This window comes from Peromyscus maniculatus, chromosome 11 (assembly GCF_049852395.1).
Source record: "Peromyscus maniculatus bairdii isolate BWxNUB_F1_BW_parent chromosome 11, HU_Pman_BW_mat_3.1, whole genome shotgun sequence".
Taxonomy (NCBI): Eukaryota; Metazoa; Chordata; class Mammalia; order Rodentia; family Cricetidae; genus Peromyscus; species Peromyscus maniculatus.
This window is the reverse complement of record NC_134862.1, coordinates 91,900,475-91,925,028: the sequence shown is the minus strand read 5'-3', so window position 1 is coordinate 91,925,028 and position 24,554 is coordinate 91,900,475. Positions and strand designations below refer to the sequence as shown.

The window sequence follows — 24,554 nt, the reverse complement described above, 5'->3', positions numbered from 1 at the left end:
CAAGGCCAGTGGGAACAGCGAGAGCCACGGGCTCAACTTGGAGCCCCCGCCTACACAGCACCCACGGCTGCAAAAATGAAGCTCTCTGAACAAGCTCTTTCTTTGCTTTCTCTCTCAGGGAAAAAAAAAATCTTTCTAAAAATGTTCTATTTTCAAGTACTCTCCTTACTCTTTCACTGACTAGGTAAGGCAGGGGAACAGAGGGTTACCAAAACGCCTGTCCATGTGTGCAAGGATGGACAGAAGCAGCCCACTCTGGGGACAATATCAGGTGAAGGAAATACACCTATCAATGCCGGCTCAGGGAGAACTCAAATCTCCCATTGGAAAAGAGCAAAATATTGACTCAAAAACCTCCTGTGGTAAAAGCAAAAGCTTGAATACAGATCATGTGAATGGAAGTTTTCTCTCGGACCCAGAAAGGCAGCAGGGGATATGTGGTTCCTTCCTAATAGCATGATGATATAGAGAAAGGCAGCTTGGGAAATGAAGTTCATAATAGAGATGTTAGTACTACACTGCCCCCAAACACTGTTTTCTCACCTCAAAATGCTATTTTTTCCACAAGCTTTGTTAGCTTGCTTCTTTGGAATGAGAAACAGTCAAACAGCCTGGCTATCAGGTGGGGATTATTGGCGAGGGGAAAACGAGAAACAGGTGATGCCTGTCAGGAGGCAATTAAGATGCCAGTGATGCTTCTCAGGTCATTTTGAAACCCTTAAGAATGAAAGGGAAATTGGTCCATACACTGGGAAATTGCTTTAGGTATGGAAAAAACTTATGGACAAATAAAAAATAAGAAACTTGGGTTGTGCTTAAAATGCAAGAGAGAAATATTGGCATCATTGAAATGCTCATGATAATTTTAAAAAGCAGCTTTAAAAAAAGAAGAGGGAATTTTACCCTCAGTCAAGCTTAGAGCCACTGATGAATTAGGCTCTGACTTCAAACTCTCAAGAAAACTTTCAGAATGATATCCAAGCTGACTATAAACTCTGAACTTAAGAAATGATTTGCGTACTTCTGTTTTGTTGAATGAAAATATAATAGTTCTGTTAAGAATTCAATCTCTTCTAGATGTTTGCTAAACTTTGTAAAGTAGTCCTATAGAGTTTGCTTTTGAGTGTAAGTTAGTTCTGTTAAGAGATTCTTTTAGATAAGTTTGTAAAATAGTTCTATAGAGTTTCCTCTTGAATATAAGTTTGTGAAAAATGTAAATATTGAATGTAAAAAGTAAATATTGAATGTAGAAAGTGCAAATGTTGAATGTAAGTTTGTAAAAAGTGTAAATGTTGAATGTGAGTTTGTAAAAAATCTAAATATTGAATGTAAGTGTAAATTGTTTTTATTACTACATCAATATCTGTCTAGACAAATTAGGTACCATTAGTTTTTCAAGGAATATGTTTTACCTTCAGATATATTTGAATACTTTTTATGATAGCTTAAAATACAATTTTATGATCTCAGTAACCCCTGGGAAAACACAACTGAAGGTGTCATAATTAGGGGAGTTTTTCTGTCTTCTTCCTAGAAGTTTCTACTCCTGTTTCTATTTAGAAAGGGGTTGGCCTTCCTCAAAGGGATAATTCTCCCACATCAAGTTAGTTTATAAAAAGGTCTTTATAATTAGCATGGGTCTTTGTTTACTTGAGTGGGTACTTTGAAGTGCTTTGAAATGACTATTTTCTCCTGAGAATCAAAGTAGTCTCTTGAAAATTTTATTGAGAGTTTTGAAAAGGGCTTAGTGCAGCTAAGAGTGCTGAAATCACCTTAGACCCATTCCAAAAAGGATATTCCATCTTTATTATCCTCTACTCCTTTACTGGGAGGTGTGGCAGCTATGGAGATCACTGTGGATGTTTGCAAGCTCTTAATAGGGACCTGGGTCAGAGAGTAACTCCTCCTGCCAGAGGTTGGTAGCCAAAGATGGGGAAATTTCTTCTTGATAGCTTCCAACGTAAGCCAGCATATGTTTGATGGAAAGTATATCTCCATAACGGTAAGGAAGATTAATTAAGAAGGATGACCTAAGACAGGCACAGTCTACTGATGGGTCTGGGGAGCCTTTTCTTATATCAAGAAGGGGGAGTTATGGAGGCCCATAAAGGTTTCCTAGTGAGATCTGAGCTTGCTATACCCAGCAGAGCTGCATTAGAAGATTACTTGACCATGTGCATGGTTACTAGGTGATTGGAAGGGTTTACACTTGGCTGAGCTAGGGGGAGGTCTTTGCTCCACCCCTTGGCATTCCTATCAAAATCCCTTTTGAAGAGACAGAGGGGGCTGGAAATAATGATCCAGGCCCTCCTGAGGCTACCCTGTGTTTCTATGTGTTTCTCTCCCCTCTATCTTTATACCTAATATCTCTTATCCTCTCCTTTCTCAAGAGTACCCTCTTGTAAAATGTGGGAGCTGTTCACCCAGCTAGGCTCCCACAGCAAGGGCAGATTCTTGTCCAGTGGCTAGCTTTGTCACAAATAAAACAAACTCCATATAGAAGTTCTTTGCCCATCATCCCTTTTTGAATTAAATTGGTGCTGCCAGGAGCAGACATATCTCATTGTCATGAAAAGCCTTGTGTTATTTTTTTTTAAGCATAAATATTTATTTGCAACAAAGGAGTTTGTGTACAGTGTTGAAAATATACAAGTTCTTGTTAAATTCACATTTTCACTTCACTTTTTTTTTTAAGCTTTGTGTTATTAAAACATCTGAAATACACTCTTTAGGCCTTTGAAGTGTTTGAAGACCATCTATGTACAATATATCTCTGCTTGACCTTGAAAACATACCTCACATGATTCCAAGTTTGATTGTTGTAGATGACTAACTACTAACTGCATTTCTTAGTTATCCTAAATAGTTTATAATAATAACTTTTAAGGACTAGAAATTTACATTACAGTTTTAGATGAGCTGCATAGGCACAATACCTTAAACAAGAGTAGAAACACATATATATTTAGTATGTTAAAACAAAAATAACCTCAAGTTTGTATCAATATACAAAAATCTGTACCAATATTTGAGATTAATAGTTGCTTTTTTTTTAGTTTAAAAGTAGATTCAGTAATCTACCCTCTTTCCCTATCATAGTTTTATCCCCTCCTTTTCTAGAATGAGATCTCTGAATCAATCTCCTTTGCTTAATTTCCTCCCTGACCATGACCAATAACAACTTGTAACCAACCCCCGTAAGGATGAGAAACATCCATAACCCATTGATTGACCAAAACTGTCTACCCCACCTCTCAGGAATGCGGGTATTGTGGTTTCTAGACTGCTTTTTGATGTCTGGGGTCAACGACATCTTTAGGGGATCCTGATAAAATTGAGATAATTGTCAAGTCCTGGGGGAGCTAGCTGTATTACTATTATTTTTGTTTGTTTAGTTTCTGTGTAATGGGAAAGTGTGAGGTTATCTGAAGATTACTCCTGGCTGAAGTAGTCTGTGAGGTTGGACCATCTCAGCTAGCTGCTTTGAAGTTATTCTGGATGCAGTTTTGAAGAAACTGCAACAGAGACATTCTGAGAGGCTGAATCCCCTGGGCTACTTGTTTTCATTGATGTCTGGTTCTTTTTTTCTGAAAACACAAACATTTTTTTAAAAAAAAAAATATATATATATATATATTTTATTTTACAATACCATTCAGTTCTACATATCAGCCATGGGTTCCCCTATTCTCCCCCTTCCCACCCCCTCCCCTTACCCCCAGCCTACCCTCAATTCCCACCTCCTCCAGGACAAGTCCTCCCCCGAGGACTGCGATCAACCTGGTAGACTCAGTCCAGGGAGGTCCAGTCCCTTCCTCCCAGACTGAGCCAAGTGTCCCTGCATAAGCTCCAGGTTTCAAACAGCCAACTCATGCAATGAGCACAGGACTTGGTCCCACTGCCTAGTAGCCTCCCAAACTGATCAAGCCAATCAACTGTCTCACCTATTCAGAGGGCCTGATCCAGCTGGGGGCCCCTCAGCCTTTAGTTCATAGTTCATGTGTTTCCATTCATTTGGCTATTTTTTTTCAACAATTGAGTAAAACTGAAATTTATTATAAGCCACAGTCGTCCTAGGGACCTCCATGCTATATATATAGCCTCTATGGTTCTATGGGTTGTGGTCTGATTGTTCTTTATTTTATATCTAGAATCCACCTATGAGTGAGTACATACCATAACTGTCTTTCTGGGTTTGGGTTACCTCACTCAGGATGATTTTTTCTAGTTCCATCCATTTGCCTGCAAATTTCATGCTTTCATTGTTTTTCTCTGCTGAGTAGTACTCCATTGTGTATATGTACCACATTTTTTTCATCCATTCTTCCGTTGATGGGCATCTAGGTTGTTTCCAGGTTCTGGCTATTACAAATAGTGCTGCTATGAACATAGCTGAGCATGTATCTTTATGGTATGAATCAGCATTCCTTGGGTATATGCCCAAGAATGGGATGGCTGGGTCTTGAGGTAGTTCGATTCCTAATTTTCTGAGAGACCACCATACTGATTTCCACAGTGGTTGTACAAGTTTACATTCCCACCAACAGTGGAGGAGTGTTCCCTTTGCTCCGCATCCTCTCCAACATTGGTTGTCATTGGTGTTTTTGATCGTAGCTATTTTAACAGGTGTAAGGTGGTATCTCAGAGTCGTTTTGATTTGCATTTCTCTGATTAAGGATGTTGAGCATTTCTTTAAATGTCTTTCAGCCATTTGTAGTTCTTGTTTTGTGAATTCTCTGTTTAGCTCTTTAGCCCATTTTTTAATTGGACTGTTCAGTACTTTGATGTCTAGTTTCTTGAGTTCTTTATATACTGTGGAGATCAATCCTCTGTCAGATGTGGGGTTGGTGAAGATCTTTTCCCATTCTGTTGGCTGTCTTTTTGTCTTATTGACTTGTGTCTTTTGCCCTGCAAAAGCTTCTCAGTTTCGAGAGGTCCCATTTATTAATTGTTGTGCTCAGGGTCTGTGTGTTGGAAAAACACAAACTTTTAAAGGTAACATATATATCCATATTAACACAAGTATGGAATGTGTGGTGTGCACAAGTCAGCTAAAGATGACTTTTTTTTGTTTATGTTTGAGCAGATAAAAGGCATCTGTAAACTTTATAAGTCTGCTAGGACTGTATAATCAAACTTCTATTGTCGTTGGAATTTTCTTTGGGCTGCCAACTAGCTCCCAAATAAAGACATGTAGACTTAGTATTAGTTATGAATGCTTGACCTTAGCTTAGGCTTGTCCCACTAGCTCTTTTACTTAATATAACCTGTTTCTATTCATTTACATTTTGCCTCAGGGCTCTTTACTTTTCTTTCATTCTCTATGTCTTACTTTCCTGCTTCCTCCGTTTCTGGCTGGCTGGCCCATGGCATCTCCCTGGTGTTTCTTTTTCCCTTCTTCCCCAATCCCAATTTTCCCCTCCTACTTACTCTCCCTGCGTGGCAATTCTGCCTATTCCTCTTCTCTCATTATTGGCCCTTCAACTTTTTATTAGACCAATCAGGTGCCTTAGGCAGGTAAGGTAAAACAGCAACACATTTTTACATAGTTAAACAAATGCAACACATCTTTACATAGTTAAACAGATATTCTGCAAATAAACAATGCACCACATCTTTATATAGTAATGCAACACATCTTTGCAGAGATAAACAAATATTCCACAACACTTTATCCATGCCATATGAATATGGCATGTAATAATAAGTTATGAGGACTCTATAGCCAACAAGATTTATCATGTCTCATCCAGTCTCAGAGCTGTTCTCATGTTGAGGGATCAGCATATATATCACCTGTCTTGCAGTTTTTTTCCTTCATGTCTGTAGCCAAGATTTTCAGGAGGTCTACCCTGATCAAATCTGATTTTCATTAATTTTGAAGAGATCTATAGTTTGTTGTTTCCTATGGAAACAAAGGCATAATCTCTTTCCCAGTGCAACATATTTTCTGATTTCCATTCTAAAATTAAGACATCCTTAAAATATATAGGTTGGTTTATTCAGTAATTTTCTTCACAATCTAATATCTCTTAGCAGCTGTCAATTTTGTTTATTAACATTTAAATAACTCAAAGTCAACAAAGCAACATAAGGATCCAGGCGCCCTGTGTGTGCTATTTTCCATCCTTATATGGCTTGTTTCTTTTATATTGCTTTACTCTCTCTTTAAAGACTTTAGTTTTTTACTTTTAAGGTATTTATTTATTTTTCTATGACTGTCTATAACCATTTTCTTTTCTTCAGCATCTAAGTACATTTTTAAGCATACTATATCTATTCAGAGTTTTTCTTGCTCTGAACCTGACTTTTTGCATGACTGCATCTGTGCACTTGGAGCATTCTCTGACCTTTATGGTCCATATATTTATGTAGCCATTTAGTTGTCAGCTAGTGTGTGATGAGTTGGGCATGGTTACTGTCCTCAGGAAGCCCGTGGAAGAGGTTTTGTGCCTGCAGCTTACTGGCAGTGTTCCTGCTTCCCACTAAGGAGCTAGATGGGCCCAGCATGGGCCACACTGTAACAGCCCCTGTCTCTTTCTCACCTACCATTTATTTGGTGTTTATTGTATGCCAGCCCCTGTGCTAGCATTATTATTTCATTTAAGCCTTAAAACAACCTGTGCTTTGGTGATTCTGGTATCCTCATTTTCAGGGTATGGCAGCTGAGTCTGAGAGAATAAGGTAATTACCCTCTGGTGAATAAACTCAGGGAAGATAGCTGAGATTTGAACCCAGCTAATTGTAATTCTCCATCCACATCCTAAACACACCCATATGTCCTTGAGCATTGAAAATATAGTCACCTAAAAGACTTTAAGTGCTTGGATCAAGCCAGTTTGAAAATAATTGGTTGTAAATGTTTTTCTGTTGCAGAAATAATATTTGCCTAATTGAGAGAACCTTTAGACCTACTAATACACCAAAAAGGCTATATTTGACATGTTTATCATTTCTTCCTTGAATTGACTATTTCATGTTGTAGACAGGTTATACTTGAGAATAAAAGCAGTATATTCTTATGTAAAATTTAGAGAATCCTCAATTAAATTTTATACAGGCTGTTTAGATACATATTTTTGGCCCCGATAGGAAAAGAAATGGCAAGTTAGATTATGTATGAGGAGAGTGACTTTATAATGATGTAGTAGTAATTGTGGCATTTGGGTTTCATAGGTGAGCACAGCTAGGGAAAAATGCCTCAAAGGATCCCTTAGGGAGTGGTTATGGAAAGGAGAGATGAAGGTCTACTACGGATCATCCTTGTGCGGTCTCTGCCAGATCATCTCTCACGATGCCTCTTCATTCTGTGGATTGTGCACTTGTGTGTTCTAGGTGAGAACTTTTTTTTTGAAAATGTGAAATATTTTACTGAATGAGAGTCCTACAGTGATATAGCTCTTATTATCTCTATAATAATTGTAATTAGAGTTTTAATAACTAAGTCATCTCTTTTAAAACATACATATTATACTTGTTACATATAAAAATTACTGGGTTTTCTTGCATCTTTATTGACCAGTAGACTTTATTGCTTAGGCTTCTAGTTTTATGCTTCCAGAAAAATTGCATGGAATATATAAAACCTTCCCTTATGCTCCTTACCCCCTGCCTCCCCAGTTTTCTGTTTTCAACATTTTTTGCATTAGTATGGTACAGTTTTTTTCCAAACGATGAATTAATAATTGATGTGCTAGTATTAACTAGAGCTCATAGTCTAGGATTTATATTAAGATTGTGTTGTGTAGTCATATAGGTGCTGACAAGTGTCACAATTTAAAAATCTCCTCTGAACTTTTGGAGGAAAATAAGTTCCCCCTGTGAGCATCCCCAGTCTAACTCTTCCAAGAAACAGTAGTGGTGTCTTCTTGTCTCCTTAGAAGCATTTTGCAGTTCATCTGTTTAGTGGAACAGTGAATGTAAATGTTCCTGTAAACAGATGATTTTTGTATGTATTATATTTGCCATTTAAAGCACAGTAAGCCATCTTGAATCTTCTTAAAGGGAGGGGTTATTAGGGAACTGAGGCCTGAGCTCTGATATTTTCTGTTGAGCAGTCTTCTGGGAATAATAATGCTGTAAGCTAGTCTAGCTAATGCTCTACCATTGCAACACCTTGGCATGGGAACTGGTGCTGAAACACATAATAGAAGCCTTGGGATTCCTGGCACTTAATAGCATGCTCTTTTCTAGACTTGGAAGCAAGTGCTCTGATGTGTGGTGCTCATGCCCTCACCACCTTTGTCCAAACAGAAAAGCTTTACCTAGCGTTACACAAGACTTAAGATCCTTATCTGTGATACTTTAAACCTCTAAGCAGCTTATTGATTATGTGATTAAATGTGTCTCAATAACAGGTATGCTTTCCTTTCAAAAAGTGAAAATTGAAAAAAGAAACATGAACTGGTCAGTGAGGCTGTAAAGATGTTTCATGAAAAATCAGCCATTATTTTACTGCTTTCTCACGAAACTGTTTGTTATGGGAAGAGACTGGTGGAGGCTCCTTCATAATAAAGTGTTATATAGTCATTTTAGAAATGGGATTTCCATTCAGTGGTCTGGTACACGTCATGCCTGAATGCCGAAGAAATAGAACTTAGTGACAACTCAAATAGATAAGCTTTACCATTGTTTCTAACTAATTTTATTGTATGAAAAACAGCATGCTTTTCTAGAAGCTATATGGTGAGTCTGTTTTCTAATTTTTTTTTTTTTACCGTGAGCTCTTGACGAATTGTTTAAAAATCAATTTGTAGCTATGTGCATAGCAACATTATAATAATTGTTATGTGAAAGAAAGTGCCTGTGATTGGTAGCTGGAAAAACAAATACACACAGTAGAATATCATTAGTGTTAAAATGGAAGAAATTTAGACAATTCTGCAGCATAAATGAAGGTTGAGAACATTATACTAAGTCAAGTAAGCAGTCTTTAAAAAATCAGATGCCGTATGTGTCTACTGTCTGGTTCACAGTCACAGAGACAGATGGGAGAACGGTGGTTGTCAGGGAGGAAGATGATTGAGAGAGGTTTAATGGGTGTAGAGTTTCAGTTTCCGAGAGACAAAAGTCCTAGAGCTTGTTTGTATAACAGTGTGGATGTGCTCCACATGACTAAGCTTAAAAAGGGTTAAGATGATACGTTTTATGTGTATCTTACCACAAAAGAAAAATTAAGAAAAATCAATTCAAAGACAAACAGATGCAGCTGATTTTTTTTCCCCAGGGGATTAGCCATCGAGGAATGGAGAAGGCTGGAAGTCTGAGTCTTTTCCTAGGAATGTATTATCTCATTTCCTAAATATTTAAATTTAAGAATATCCAGCTGCTTAGAGCTAAAGAGGAAGACAGTCATTTGGGTAATTACTGTCTATTTTTAAAATATATGTAAAGCTGTTTATTTCTATGTAAGAATTTTCTTTTAAATCCTATTTTGCCATTTATACTGACTGAAGTTTTGTGTGTTATACTTAAATCATCTAAGCTAGTGAGTATAGGCAGATTGAACTAGTCAAGTTCAAAGGAAGTTATATGTGTGATAGTGATATCCACACAGTGGCAGTTTGAAGAGGTCTGAGCAGCTGTAGATTTGCCTGAGAGGAAGGAGGCCAGCTGCTGAAGAGGATTTCTGTGTTTTTCCGGGAGGGAGGAAGTTACTTGGTAAACACAAGGAAGGCAGTACTATTCATGCTAGGTTATCATTTCCAACAGTCATTAACTGTGAACTGGGCCTGGGATAAGAGTGAAGGAAAAGGTGATGAAATCCTTGTTCTTCCCTGTCATCAGCCACCTTCTTGGGCTTGTAGTAGGTTTAGGCACAATCTTAAGCAAATATGCACAGGACTGTAATTAAATACTTAGATATACACATAGTATTTTAATATAAGCATCAGCAGAGTACCTGATCTTCAGCAGATATTTGTAGATAAAGTAAGATTTGACCTTATTTGTCATGTGACATCATTACACCACACAGTGCCAGGCATGGAAGATATGCTTAATAATTATTTAAATGACAAAATAAGTGTGTGCCAGTTGACAAAGTGAGATAAATAGCATTTATCTGTAAATCTTTTATAAACATGTTTGATTTGCTTTCTCTACACATTTGACCATTTAAAAAAGTTTATCAGCATTATTTCAAGTAGTTTAAAATATCTTCTAACAATAAATAGTTAGTTGTTTAAATGGGACATGGTGATGCACTCCTGTGATCTCAGTTCTCAGGAGACTAAGGCAGAGAGATGATGAGTTTGAAATCAGCTGGTCCGTAGTGACACCCTGTCTCAGCACACATGAAGAGGAACGTAATGAGCATTTCTGCTGTGCTCCCGGTGTGCCTGTTTTACACTCAAAATAATTTCTATAAAAGAACCGCGAGGCAGTTGCTGCCATTGCCATTTCCATACACGCGGTCTCTGAGCACAAAGATGTTAACAGCTCACCGTGTTCTAAAGTCCATGTCCTCAGCCACTGTGCATGGCAGACACCCCCTTAGACAAACCTGTGACCAGAAGGCTACAGTGCTCAGCTTTCTAGCAGTAATACTTACTGTGCATGCCTCTTAGTCAGACTGTTTTATGGGAGTTCTAACTAGTATAAACACGTGTGAAGTTTGTATATTAGTGATAAAATTGATGTTTGTCAAGATTGACATTATTTCAGAGTGTCACAGTGTGGAGCTGGAGAGTTGGCTCAGTTAGCAGTGGCCCTTGTCACATAAGCATGAGGACCTGAGTTTGGAGCCCCAGACCATGCTAAAATCCGGGGTGTGGTCGCATGTGGGCCCTTAACTCTGTGGCGGGCAGAGACAGGAGAATTGCTGTGGCTTGCTGGGCACCAGCCTCGCACCAGCGTCAGCGAGAAACTGTTCCACAGGAATAAGATATAGGCTGCAAAATGGCTCAGGTGTTAGACGTGCTTGGTGTCCTTCCCTGAGGACCTGAGTTCAGTGCCCAGCACCCACCTTGGACAACTGCCTGTCCCCAGCTTCAGGGATCCAATGCTTTCCTCTGCTCTCTGTAGGCATCTGTATGCACATGGCGCATGCGTGTACACACACACACACACACACACACACACACACACACACACAAATAAAAATAAATTTTAAACCATCAGATTTCACAGGAATGAGGTAGAGAGTGATAGAGCAGGACCTCATTGTCCTCCGGCCTCCATGTGTATATTTGTCAGGGATATGTAACTGCTGGGTGCTTGAACTTTTAGTTGTTGATAAAGTGTTGTTTGTGTCTTAAATATGTTTTCAGTAGCGAGGAGGAATGGGAGTTAGGATCAGGAGGGCTGGTGTTTTAGACACGTTATTCATTTTTGACTACTACTTTTTTTTTTTTTTTTTTTTAAAGATTTATTTATTTATTTATTTATGTGTACAGCATATGTGACTGCAGGCCAGAAGAGGATACCAGATCTCATTACAGGTAGTTGTGAGCCACCATGTGGTTGCTGGGAATTGAACTCAGGACCTCTGGGAGAGCAGTTAGTGCTCTTAACCTCTGAGCCATCTCTCCAGCCCCTTGACTACTGCTTTTGACATTCATTTTGACAAGAAAATGTAGGGTCTAGCAACGCCTTTACTCTACTAATCACACTGAATTTGAGGGTGTGGAGTTGTTTGGTTTTTGCCCATTTCTGTGGCTCAAGAAAGAAGTCTGAAACTTCAAACTACAGCTGAGTTTGAGCTTGGCATTGTTACCCACTCAGGCTCACACTTATTTATTCTTATTTTTAGCTCTCCTTTGGTGTCTTCTGGGATATTTCCTGATACTCTGGTTGCTCAAAGTCTCTAGGAAGCCCAAGGGGGAAAATAATGTCTAAGATCAGAGAGCTCTGTGAAACAAACTGTCATGTTTAAAACCCAGTGCGGCAGACTTGTGTGATGTCAGCTCCAGCAGTGTGATAGTGTGAGCAGCACTGTGTGTCCCTCCACAGTTACTGTGTGTGATGTGTGTGTGCCAGTGTGAGTTTATGTGCACTGTGTGTGTGTGTTCAAGAGCCCGTGGAAGCCAGAAGAAGGTGTTGGATCCCCTGGCTCTTGAGTTACAGGTGGTTGTAAACCACCATCTGGATGTAGACACTCACCCAGGTCCTCTGCAAAAGCAGTGCATACTCTGAACCACTGAGCCATCTCTCCAACCCTGAGCACTTTGTTTTCCCTTTCCTTTGTCCACACCCACTTCTCCTACAAATAAAGAACTGTTGTTGGTTGTTTTTTACTCTTTTGGGGGCCCACCACCCAGCTCCCAAGTAAATCACCCACAGAGGTTTATTCTTAATTATGAATGCCCGGCCTTAGCTTGGCTTGTTTCTTGCCAGCTCTCTGTAACTTTAAATTATTCCATCTACCGTTGGCCTCTGGGCTTTTCCTGTTCTCTTATTTCTGCAAATCTTACTCTTACCCTGTGGCTTGCTGTGTAGCTGGGTGGCTGACCCCTGATGTCTTCCTCCTTGTCTGGCTCCTTCTCTCCTTCTCTCAGATTTCTCCTTCTGTATTTTCTCTCTGGCTGCCAGCCCCACCCATCCTTTCTTCTGCCTCAATATTGGGTATTCAGATCTTTATTAGACCATTAGGTGTTTTAGGTAGTAGACACAGTAACACAGGTTCATAGAGTTAAACAAATGCAACATAAACAAAAGTAACACACCTTAAAGTAATATTCCACAACAGAGTACCTGATAACAACTGTTTATGTCAATGATTAAAAACAATATTGGATAGTGACAGAGTTTTGTGTATATTTATATTTTCCAAGGTGTTATTGCATGGTAACATAGAATAACACATTTGCTTTAAAGGACTTTAAAGGATACTCTATTGGTATCTAATAATGGGATGATAAACCTCATTGATTCTAACTAATTGAGGAAACTGTGTAAATCTAAGTTGTCAAAACAAAACAGTCTTCTAAAGAAATATAGTTTATTATTGTACACACTCCATCTAAAAATCATGCTAACATATCAGCCCCATGTGGAAGAGTCTGGGGGAGAGTCTGAAGAGAGGCAGCAGCAGCTCGTCACTACACTTTGCAAGTTGATAGTGACTTTTGAAGTGACAGACTACTTAAGTAGTTCTCTAAAGCTTTAGCTTTCATTTTCTTTATAACATAGTCAGTCTTTAGCCCCATCCCTAAAGTGTGGGGTGAATTTAGAGCCTTCTGGTACTGGGCAGGCACTCTACCCTGAGCCTTACGCCCTTCCCACCTCCACTGTGGAAAACATTTTGAGACAGGCTCTTGCCTTGTTGCCCAGGTTAGGCTTGAATTTGTTATGTAGCTCGCAAAGCCTTTGAACTCTATCCTCCTGCCTCAGATTTCTATGTAGCTAGGATTACAGGCCTGTGTCTATGGTACATCTTGTAAATTCTTAGTTATCTGTGCCCTGAGACTAGAATGAAACATGGGAGTAAGGCCTGATGGGAGAGCCTCTAAATGAAGAAGGGCAGAAATCAAAGCCAACCCCCTTGAGCAGTGTTAAAGTAGCAAGCAAGAACTGAAAACTATCTCAGCAAAAATGAATGATTAGTAATTGATAAACAAAATGAAAGCATCGACACTTTGGGTTCTGGGAAAGTCCATAATGAAGGCCCCAACGGGCAAAATCAAAATGGCCATCCCAGGACACAACAAAGGGAAAAATGAAAGATCAGAAACAGAGAGGTGATAATGGTGGTTGCCCTACCTGTCGTGGGTGTGAGGGTGGCCAGGAGCCAGAGCTGCCACAGTTAGCATGAAGAGGAAAGCATAGCAAGATTAGACAAAGGAGTCATCCTGCAGTCTCCACCGTGGCTCTGCTGTACTGCCTGCCTGCTGCGATCTGGTGTGGCCCTGGGACGGCTCCCGAACAGCCCTTAGAGTGCCACCTTCTAGATGTTGTGTGAACCCTCAGAGATGCCCTAAGTGGCTTATTCTCCTTTGCAGTTTTAAAATAATACTTTGTTTCCTAAAATCCCATCATAGTTCTTGCCGATTTTGAATAATCCTGATGAATTGGTATTCATTTTCCTACCCTAATTGTACTTTCTATGTTATTTTGGGATAAGAAGGAGCCGTTAGACCTGGTGACATCACTTCATTTTTGTAGGAATGAGGACATCAGGGTGAAGGGAGAGTTACTTGCGCAAAGAATAAAAGAAAGAGGCTTTCGAGTACAGCTTGGAAAGTGGGAGTTTGGTATTTTTATAGGAAAAAATATAACTAATTGAGCAGGCTTTTTGAGTTAAATTTTTGTATGCTTGATTGCACACTGAAGTATTAAATCTTTCAAGTGTATCTGTATCAGTCCTGGCTAATCTGCCTTTAGGTATGTAATGGACAGTGGATCTAGCTTTGCTTTTAAGAAAATCCTTGGTGCACTTGACCATTAAAACACATTCCAGCATTTGGTGTTCATTAGTGTTGTAACCGAAACAAAAACATTTTAATGGTTGATCCCAGGGTATTTTGAAGTTAGTATAACTTTGCTGAGAAGGTATTTAAGCTTTAGTATCAGTTACAAATAGGCTATGAGCCAACTTTTCAAGCTGTTTCTGAGTAAGACATTGAGTTTTTCTGAATTAAAAAAAATACATTATATGGCACTGTGCCATGTGGAGGGAACAGAATGGAACAATTATTGTAGGATTTGTACTGATAATTGTCGTTCTGAGTGAGGCCTTTAGGACACTGTGAAGTGGGTTTAGAGTAACTCCTCATGTCAACAGTTTGCTGAAATTTAGTTTTTGATTATTAAAAACAAACTTTGAATATAAAAATAGGATTGGATTTGGACAAGAATTAAAGTTTCAACTCATTTTAGGGGTTCTCTACTTGTCTAAAACTGGGCTGTTTCAACTCTTTTTGAAATTTCAAGAAAATGACTCATTTATCTGTCAAGGTAGGATAATTTCACAATCTAGCGAGTTACAAGATAAAATACTCACTGAAGAGAGAAGACAGTCTAACCACAGTACTTGGGAGGCAGAGTCAAACAGAGCTCTTAGTTCAAGGCTTGGTCTACAAAGAGGGTTCCAACCCAGCCAGAGTATATGATGAGACCCTGTGACAAACCAACCAACCACCATCCACACAACAACAAGAAGAGATAGAAAACTGGCTTGGCAGAGAAGGGCTTAGAATAAGAGACGGCCATTTTAGAGAACATCCAAAGCCTTCACTTTGCCAAGGAAAGGCAGGAAGTCTCATTAATATATGCATATTTGGAATAATTCTATAGTCTGGTTTTCTTTGCACAAAAGAAGAACTTGCTAATTATTTACCTGGGTCTATTTATCTTCTTTAGTTCCATATTGTAGAATTATGCCAACGAAAGTCACTCAATCCAAATCATTTTGCATGATTTTTGAAATCATTCTGGTGATAATTTTTATAATTTTGCCCCTTTCACCCCTTGGCCTATTGTGTTTGAAAGTGTTGCCTTCTGATTGTCTTGCTTATGCTCACTGGTGTAGTGTGCATATGGCATAAACTATGGGTGTTGTTAGGAAGAAGGAAGATTGATGTGTCTTGACTGTTTTCATTTCTCCACACATCAATGCTCTGTGGAGATAGATACAATAGATAGAATGCGATAGATATAATCAACTGTCCTTATGATGATGAGTAAGTGAGGCAATTGTGCCATGCTTGGGTTTAAGTTATTTCCTGCTGCTAAAACAGAACACTCAAGACTATATCATTTTTAAGAAACAAGTTTTATTTAGTTCATAGTTCAGGAGGCTACAGGCCCACAGTTGAGCCACGTCTGATGAAGGCCTTTGTGCTATTAACACGGTGACAGGAGAAGCCGAGGGGTGGTGAGAACAGGACATCACGAGATGGCTGATCTTGCTTCTATATCACATTCCCTCTGGCAGTAACTGATTTATAATACCACAGTAAGCCCTGCTGGGCAGATCCCATCTTGAAGAGTGTCTTAGTTACTTTTCTGTTCCCATGAAGAGACACTGTGCAAGGCAGCTTTGTACAGTTTCATAGGATGAGTCCATGACTGTCATGGCAGGTAGCATGGCAGCAGACAGGCACATGACACTGGAGCAGGAGCAGAAGCTGAGTCCTTAGATCAAATCCCTAAGCACCAAGCACAGAGAGCTTCCTGGGAATAGTGTGGGCTTTTGAAACCTTAAAAACCTTGTCTCCAGTGATACACCTCCTCCAACAGGGTCACACCTCCTAATCCTTCCCGAAGGGTTCCATCAACTGGGAGCCAGGCCATTCAAAATATATGAGCCTATGAGGGTCTATTTTCATCCAGACTGCCTCACTCTGAAGCCCTGGATGGTTTTGAACTTGCCAGGATCCTTCTGCCTCAGCCTCCCAAGTGCTGGTATTAAAAGTATGAGGCACCACTCTCAATTCATGCTCATTTCTTCCTAGGCCTCACCTCCTACATTGTTGTGCTGGTAGTTACATTTCCAGCATATGGATTTGGAGAAACACATTCACATCATAGCAAGTAATAAACATCCATTCCTAACACTCATTCTAAGGCAGTAAAACTGAAAATTAGCTGTAGGGGACTGATCTGTGTTTATTTTCTAATTATGACAAATGTCATTGTTTTATATGCAATAGCTTATTTACCAGGCTACTTTAAAAATAGATATGGTGTACGTGGATTTTCTTGAGTGTGTTTGTGTGTGTGTTCAGTTTTGCACAGGGAGACAGAGTTAGGTTTCAAGGAGAAGGTAAATAGACACAGTCAACTGATCTAGGACAGTAGCACCCAGAGACCGCAGACGAGAACAGAGGGAATGGAAGTTTAGAAACAGAAAATGTTGGGGAATGCTGTATGAAGGTAGGAGGTAGGAGGCACGTGGCTCCAGGAGTTGGGGCTGTGACCAGGGTTGGATGCAGAAGAGGCAATTTCTGGCTGATGGAGCACAGTTGTGTCTTCCAGCTGTTAGGTGTGTGGAGTTGGAAGAGTCACTGTTGACAGGCTGTTAGGACACAGGCAGACTTTTAATGGAAAGATTCTTTAATCTACTGTAACTAATTCTGTATGTTATTATATATTCTCCATTATAATGATTTTTATGGCTCCACAATACTGTTTAAATTTTGTAGCTGTATGAATGAATGATGTTTTGAAAACTCAATGAAAGTAATTTTCTTGACCCCCTTTGCTCCTATAATCCCTTCTCCCTCTCTTCAACTGAACTCCAGGAGCTTGGCCAAGTACTTGGCTGTGGGTCTCTGCATCTGCTTCTATCAGTCACTGGATGTAGGTTCTATGATGACAGTTAGGGTAGTCACCAATCCGAGTACGGGGAAGGCTAGTTCAGGCACCCTCTCTACCATTGATAAGAGTCTTAGCTGGGGACACCCTTGTAGGTTCCTGGGGATTTCCATAGCACCAGGTTTCTCTCTGTCTCCATACTGGCTCACTCTGTCAAGATATCTCTTTCGGGAAAAACCACAGAAACAGCTGGCCCGAGCTAGTGGGAGCTCTCAGACTCTGGACTGACATTTGAGTAGCCTTCATGAGACTGAACTAGGCCCTCTGAATGTGGGTGACAGTTGTGTGGCTTGATCTGTTTGTGGGGTCCCTGGCAATGGGACCAGTACCTATCCCAGGCACATGATTGGCTTTTTAGAGCCCATTCCCTAAGGTGGGATGCCTTACTCAGTCTTGAGGCAGGAGGGAGGGGCTTAGTCCTGCCCCAACTGGGTATGCCAGCCTGTGTTGACTACCCAAGGGAGGCCTTACCCTCTATGAGGAGTGCATGGGGGAGGGGAGGCACGGGGCGGGGGAATGGGAGAAGGGAAGGGAGGAGGAATGTAAAATGAGGGAGTGGTTGGTATGTAAAATGAAAAAAGTTTTTAAATAAAAAAATGAAAGAAAGTAGTTTTCATGACTCTATTGCACTTGCTTTTTAATCTCGAGATATAGGCATCTCACATCATTCTCAAAAGTCAGGTCTTACATCTGTTTTTGTGGGTACCCTCAAATTGTCCCAGATGTGGCCAGTAACCCTTTCAGCCAACTTCCGTGTCTTTTGATAATCCTAATAATGTGTGAGAACTTTCTTTCATTCTTTGATGGCAAGATACTCTAGGCATATCCAGCACATCCCTACCCTAGCCTTGTGCTTAGCTATTTTGCTAAAAGTTTTAGCTGAGTAGAATTATGTCTATGATTTCCAATTTCTCTGCACTGACAAGACTTAAAAACAGTGATGTCATTTGGGCTAGGCACCAATCTACGAGCACAGCAGAATATCATTAGGAATCACTTCATTGACTATTTTATTTTTTTTGCCAGTCATGTTTGGTTCTATCCTAGGTCTCTGGACTGTCCACCCTCTGAGTTCTAGCCCTCTAAGAAGTGTCAGGGATGCTCTCCCTCTCATGGTATGGGTCTCAAGCTGGACGATTCATTGGTTGGCCATTCCCATAATTTCTGCACCACCTTTACCCCACCCAGCATATCTTGTAGGTAGAGCAAATTGTATGTCCTGCTGGCTTGCCTTGTTCAGCCTCAATAGAAGAGGTGCCTAGTCTTACTGCAACTTAATATACCATGGCTATCTGATATACACGGTGGCCTGCCCTTTTCTGAAGAGAAAGGAGGAAGAGTGGATGGCGTGGGGAGGAAGAGGGGAGGTTGGGGTAGGGACTGGAGGGAGAGGAGGGAGGGAGGAGAAACTGATTGGGTGGGAATAAATAAATTAATTAATTAATAAAAATAAATTTAAAAAAATGATGTCATCATATGTGGGAGATCCACTCCCACTTTTACCTCAAAGTACTCTTGAGGAGGGAGAAGTGAGAAATATTTAGATAGAAGGATAGAGGGGAAAGAGGCAGATAGAAACACAGGATAGCTTGGGAGGGCCTGGATCCTTATCCACTGGCCCCCTCTGTCTCTTCCAAAGGGTAATTTATAGGAATACCAAGGCGTAGAGCAAAGACCTTCCCCTAGGTCAGCCAAGTGTAGACCCTTCCAATCACTTAGAAACCAGGCGCATGGTCAAGCAATCCTCTAATGCAGCTCTTCTGGGTTAAGCAAGCTCAGATCTCACTAGGAAACCTTTGTGGACCTCCATAATCATAGCAGTGAATATATGTAGTATGCAGATCTTTGATTCTAAATGCCATAACTATATATATATTTATACATATATTAATGTATGTATATATGTATATAGCGCATACATACCTACATTTGTTTCTGTTTTTTATTCCAGCATTAACACTGATTAACCCATCTTTCCCACACTGATTGAAATACCAGCCCATGTTATGCCTTGCCTTGCTTCTCTACTCTGTTGGCACCACTGTGTACCTGGAAGTGAGGCAGTGTGGTATTTATTTCAGTGGGTAATTACAAGCTGTAAGTGAGACATGCCAGCCTGGAAGAATTAAGTCAACACATTAGCCATTTCTGCTATCTCAAAGTAGACGATCAAGTTTAAAAATATGGGAGTAAATGACAGCAGCCTCTGAGGAGCCACGTGTGAAAGTATGGTCACAAGTCGGCGGAGAGCTGGTCCTGATGATGTGTTTGTCACCTCAGCATCTGGGAAGCTGGAGCTGGAGCTTGTTGGTTCAAGGCTAATCCGGTGCATAGCCAGGTCTTTCTGCCACCTTTCCCCCAACCCCCCTCCCCTCCAAAAAGTTCTGACATCCCTCCCACTGGAAGCTTCGAACCTACTTTTAAAACAGTTATAGAATGATGATAGTTCATGTTCTTACACACATCAGTTGTGTTAGAAAATTCATTCATGATTAAAGTTTAGCTACTGAGATTATAGGTATTCTGGATTGTAAACTCTCTGAGGGCAGAGTCCGTGTCTTATTTCACTTAATGCTTGTTTATTTTATACCTAGTGCACCAGACACCATGCATCTGCCCTGGGCAGCTTACAGTCTGGTTGGAAGAACAGGCCTAGAGACAGACAGGCATAAATAAAAACTGCCAGCGCATGTGTAGTGTACTGAGTGTCTTCCGCAGCAGAGTAGTGAGGTCAGAGGGCACAGACTCACACTCTCGCTGAGCCATCTTCCTAAACAGGGAGAAGGAGCATGTTTAAGTGGTCTCTCACAGCACTTGTCTGTGCCCTCCACGCACCCCAGTCCTGTGTGCTATCTGCAGAGATAAAAACGGTTGCACTGTGGGATTGCTTTTCCCAGGTATCTTCTGCACTTAAAGATGTCGAGCTCTCGCATAATCACGGAGAGTGGTTGTGTGCATCCAGCGTGGTGGCGGTGACAACACTTGGTTCTAACATCATTTTCTCCAAGTGTGTCTTGTGTTCTATCACTCAAGCTCATTTAGATTTCATACTTTAGTTCCTCTGTTTTGTGTTTGTTGAACACCTGTGACAAGATCATTTCAACCATTCACTTGTAAAAGAGAAACATTATCAGGGCATGCCCCAGCTTTGAAACACACCGTCTATGTTTTTACCCATTAGCCATGTGGCGAATTCCAGTTACAGAAACTTGGAGAACAGTTACTTGTAAACCTAGTATTCATAAAATAAAAAGCCCATTAAAATAAAAACCGTAATGAGATGCACCCGACCAAACCTGTGTATCATAAACCTTTCCAGATCAGTGCAGCTGACGGATGTATCCATGACTCTGGAGCAGCTTGAACAAAACAGTATTGTTAACATGACTAAAGCGAAGCGGCTGGCCGCTTGGCTGTGACAGGAAGGTGTGGAACTCCATGGAGGAGTGGAGCATTCCCAGCAGTGGCGGACTGCTACAGGCCATCTTTCTGTGCATAGCTCGTCACAATGTCATACGCTTTTGACAAGTAGAAATATGGAATTAGAGAAAAACAAAACAAAACACCAAACCAAGGCAAAAAAACCGTTGAAAGTACTAAGGCGAATCATGACAATTAGTTGTAGATGTAACTCAGAGTCTGGCATTGTCTACCAAGAAGGGCTTGTGTTCTAGTCTCACCTTCGTTAGAACATTGCCCTCGAAGGCGTACTTTCAGGGTGTCACAGGGCAGGCTGTACGGCAGGCATTACTAATAAAGATGAGAGACTGGCTCTGTGAACTCCTAACGGTCACAGGACAACCATGTCTCCCTCAGTCTCTCGAGCTGTGCAGTGCGTAAGACGGGCCCCCAAAGGGTCCTGTGAGAGGAAGAGAGTGCCGACCCTGTTCCCAGCAGAAGCCTGCCTGGCCTGTGCCAGCAGCCGTCCAGCACGGGCAGACATCCTCTCCTGTTCTCCCGTGTGCTCGCCCGCCCGCCCGCCCGCGCGCCCGCCCGCCCGCCCGCGCGCCCGCCCGCCCGCCCGCGCGCCCGCCCGCCCGCGCGCCCGCCCGCCCGCGCGCCCGCCCGCCCGCGCGCCCGCTCGCTCTCCATCTTGCCTTCCACCCTCACCGTTGCTTCTCCTTTAGATTTGTAGATTCCTTGAGCTCTCATAATATTCTCCATTGACTTTTCCTTAGCCTTCTGACCCTGTGAGGGTTTTGTTTGTTTGTTTGTTTGTTTGTTGTTTTTAGTTATGGGGGCAGGGGGGGCTGTAGGTGGCTGTGCGCTGCCTGACCTTGGTGCTGGGAAGTGAACTTGGGTCCTCTGCAAGAGCAGTAGCGCTCTTAACTCCTGGGCCACCTCTCCAGCCTCTGACCCTTTGTTTTGTTTTGTTTTTTTGTTTTTACTTTATCTGATGTCTAGTATCTTCTTGAATTTCTTCATCTCCAATTCCCATTCTTTTATTGAGTAGACTCAGTCTCTCTCTCTCTCTCTCTCTCTCTCTCTCTCTCTCTCTCTCTCTCTCTCTCTCTCTCTCTCTCTCTAAATTTCATGGGCATGTAGCTCTCCATGGGAAACTCTTAACCTGAGATTTTTGAAGAGCCTTTGGGGGACCTCAGGATCTCTGAAATTGTATGTGTTTGTATTTTTAGAAGAGAGAGGCTTCTAACTCCTGATGCTGTTGAGAGCGTTTCATGAACTCTGCAAGGTTAGGAACTGTTGCTTCCTGGGATGTAACTGCCCTTCCTCCCAGATGCCTTGCTAGCCTCCTGTGCACTTGCCTTGCTGGTGTGAGGACCTCTCCATCACACCCAGGTGCTCTTTGCTGCTGTCTCTACTCAGAGTGTATGCGTTTCTGTCGTTGTGTTATCAGGAGCTTTGCCTCCAGAACTTGATTCTTGCTCTTCACTCTTGGCATGCAGCAGCCTTGCTGTAATCCCCCACCCCCCTTTCAGAGCTACAGCTGTATGTATTCCTTCAAAGTTATTTTTCTTGGTTTCAAATTTGGTGATTTTAATGGAATGTCACCCATAGGCTCTGGCATTTGGAAACTTGGTTCCTAGTTGGTGGCAGTATTTGGGGATTTTAGGAAGTGTGGCCTTGGGGGAAGCATGTCACTCACTGGAGGCAGGCTTTGAAAGCTTAAGGACTTTGCTTCCAGTTCACTCTCTTTGCTTTGTGTTTGTGGTTCAAGATGTGAGCTCCCAGCTCCCTGCTCCGGCCACCATGCCTTCATTTCACTCTCCAAGACTCTAACCCTTGGGAACAGTAAACCCACATAAACTTTTTCCTTAACAAGTTGCCTTGTGCATGGCGTTTCATCACAGTGATAAAAAAGTAACAACTATACAAATATTCCTAGTAAATGACCAGCTCAATTTGAAACGTGGCAAATGGTTTTTGATTTTCCTTTTCTTATATGTGGAATGTGCCAACTTGGAACCAAAGTGTTCAATATTTTAGAAGATAATTGTCTAGTGAAAAAAGAATGTTTTGAAGTTAGTTATAAATTCACCAGAAAAAAAAGCACATTGACAGAATTTTGGATTTCTTTAGCCTTTGAAGACAAATATGGCAGCTTTAACAAAATAGTCATGTAGACTTACAGTATATTATTTCTAGTTGGCCAAAGAACCACAGTTGTTTTCTTAACCAAAATCATCATGCACATGAATCATCATGTCAGCTGGAAGAATTTAGAATTCCTCCAGGAAAATGAGATAACCAAGCAAGGCATTTTCATGCATCTTAGCGTCCGTGAAAGCCTGAGGAAAAAAAGCCTTCCTCTGAAAACCATGCTGCTTTCATCTCTGCACTGGTACCCTGACCTCAGAAACAGACGTGTTTCCAGAGTCCTTTTCTGTGCTTGTGATAATCAGATCAGATGGACAAACACAAATGCCATGTGTCCTCCTTTTCTTAACCCTTGGTGATCAGCTCTGGGTTATTGACCCAACAACATGTGCTGAAATTATTTAACAGAAATGAAAAGAGTGCCTGGCATTGGCTCTTGATGCCCAACAGTGAGTGTAGCACACAGGGCCTTTGTCCTCCAGAAAAGAAAGTATATTCACACCTATGTACTGTAATTCCTATGCAATTAGTCTTAAGTACACTGAAGGACTGGACAGTCTGGGGAGAGTAAGTTACAGTCACCACAATAGCTCAGTTAGGAGAGTGTTGGATTATAGAATGCCATATACAAGTAGTGGTTTGATAAGGAAAAAAGACCTTCATTTTGTCACTGTTAATCTGTTTTAATAGTGAAATGGGTGCCAGGCCATTATGTTTGGCTGTTCAGCAGTGGTGATACAAAAGCTTTTGGACCTTGAAACAAATTTTGTTCTGGAAATGAAAATACGTCATGATCCATGCAGGAGATGTTGGCCACAGCTGATAAAGGGGGGTGAGACTGGAGGGTTCTGGTTTTTGTTTCCCTGGTGGCAGATCCCTTACTAAGGCTGACGTAAAGAACTCCACAGTCTGTTTTGGAGACTGCCTTGGGTGTGGGGCTCTATGAAAGACAGTTTAGACAGATTTCTCTGGCCTGACCCTTCTGTAGAGATGATGAAATGGAGGCCTCTGTGTCCTTTCAGCTGGTCAGAGGATCATAGAGTTGAGCCTAAATGTTTTGTTTAAAACAAAAACAAAAACAAAAAACAAACAAACAAACAAAAACCCAGCCTTTTACAAATGGCTGACATTGTGCCTTCTTCTACTGCTGGGCTTTGGAACCTGAGTGGTGAGGGGTCACATAGTGTGCTTCACAAGACATTGGAGAACAGAGAGTGGCTTTCCTGGAGCCCGTGTGTGTGTGTGTGTGTGTGTGTGTGTGTGTGTGTGTGTGTGTGTGTGTCTGTGTGTGTGTGTGTCTGTGTGTGTGCCTGTGGCCATGTGTTCTAGTTCTTGCTTCTTTGTCGTGTCATTCCTGAGTTCCAGTTCCCGAGACCAGTGCTGGAGCTTGTCCCCTGCTCTAAGTAGCCACAGCGAGAGCTCTCACCTGGGCTGCCTCCTCTCCCTCCTCACGTTCTCTGCTGCCCTGAGGCAGAGAGGAAAATGGAAAAAGATATGTGACTTCAGCTATAAGGATTCTAGAAGCCATTTAAGACCTGTCAAAAATGATAGATTCAAGCAATTAATGTTTCAAGGTCCTCAAAATTATGTTCTTAAATCTACCTAACTGGAAAAATATGTTATCTTCATTAGGAAGACTCTATGGAGGTAAGCAACAAGCCAAAGCGTTTAGAAAGCAGCATATTTTACCAGTAATGAGCTGTAACTCTGCGGGGCCGACACGTGGAAATCATTATGTAGCA

General features: G+C 41.2%; 1 protein-coding gene across 8 annotated transcripts in view; it reads left to right on the top strand.

The window, feature by feature from the left end:
• Disp1 (dispatched RND transporter family member 1) overlaps positions 1 to 24,554 on the top strand; it is a 160,558-nt gene that overhangs the window by 21,963 nt on the left and 114,041 nt on the right. For 2 of the 8 annotated variants that reach the window (XM_076548132.1, XM_042258753.2), the window contains exon 2: positions 7,177 to 7,335. The exons of the other annotated variants lie outside the window; for them this stretch is intronic. The gene's annotated coding sequence lies outside the window, so the exon portion shown is untranslated. The remainder of the gene's footprint in view (positions 1 to 7,176; positions 7,336 to 24,554) is intronic. 8 annotated transcript variants of the gene reach the window in all.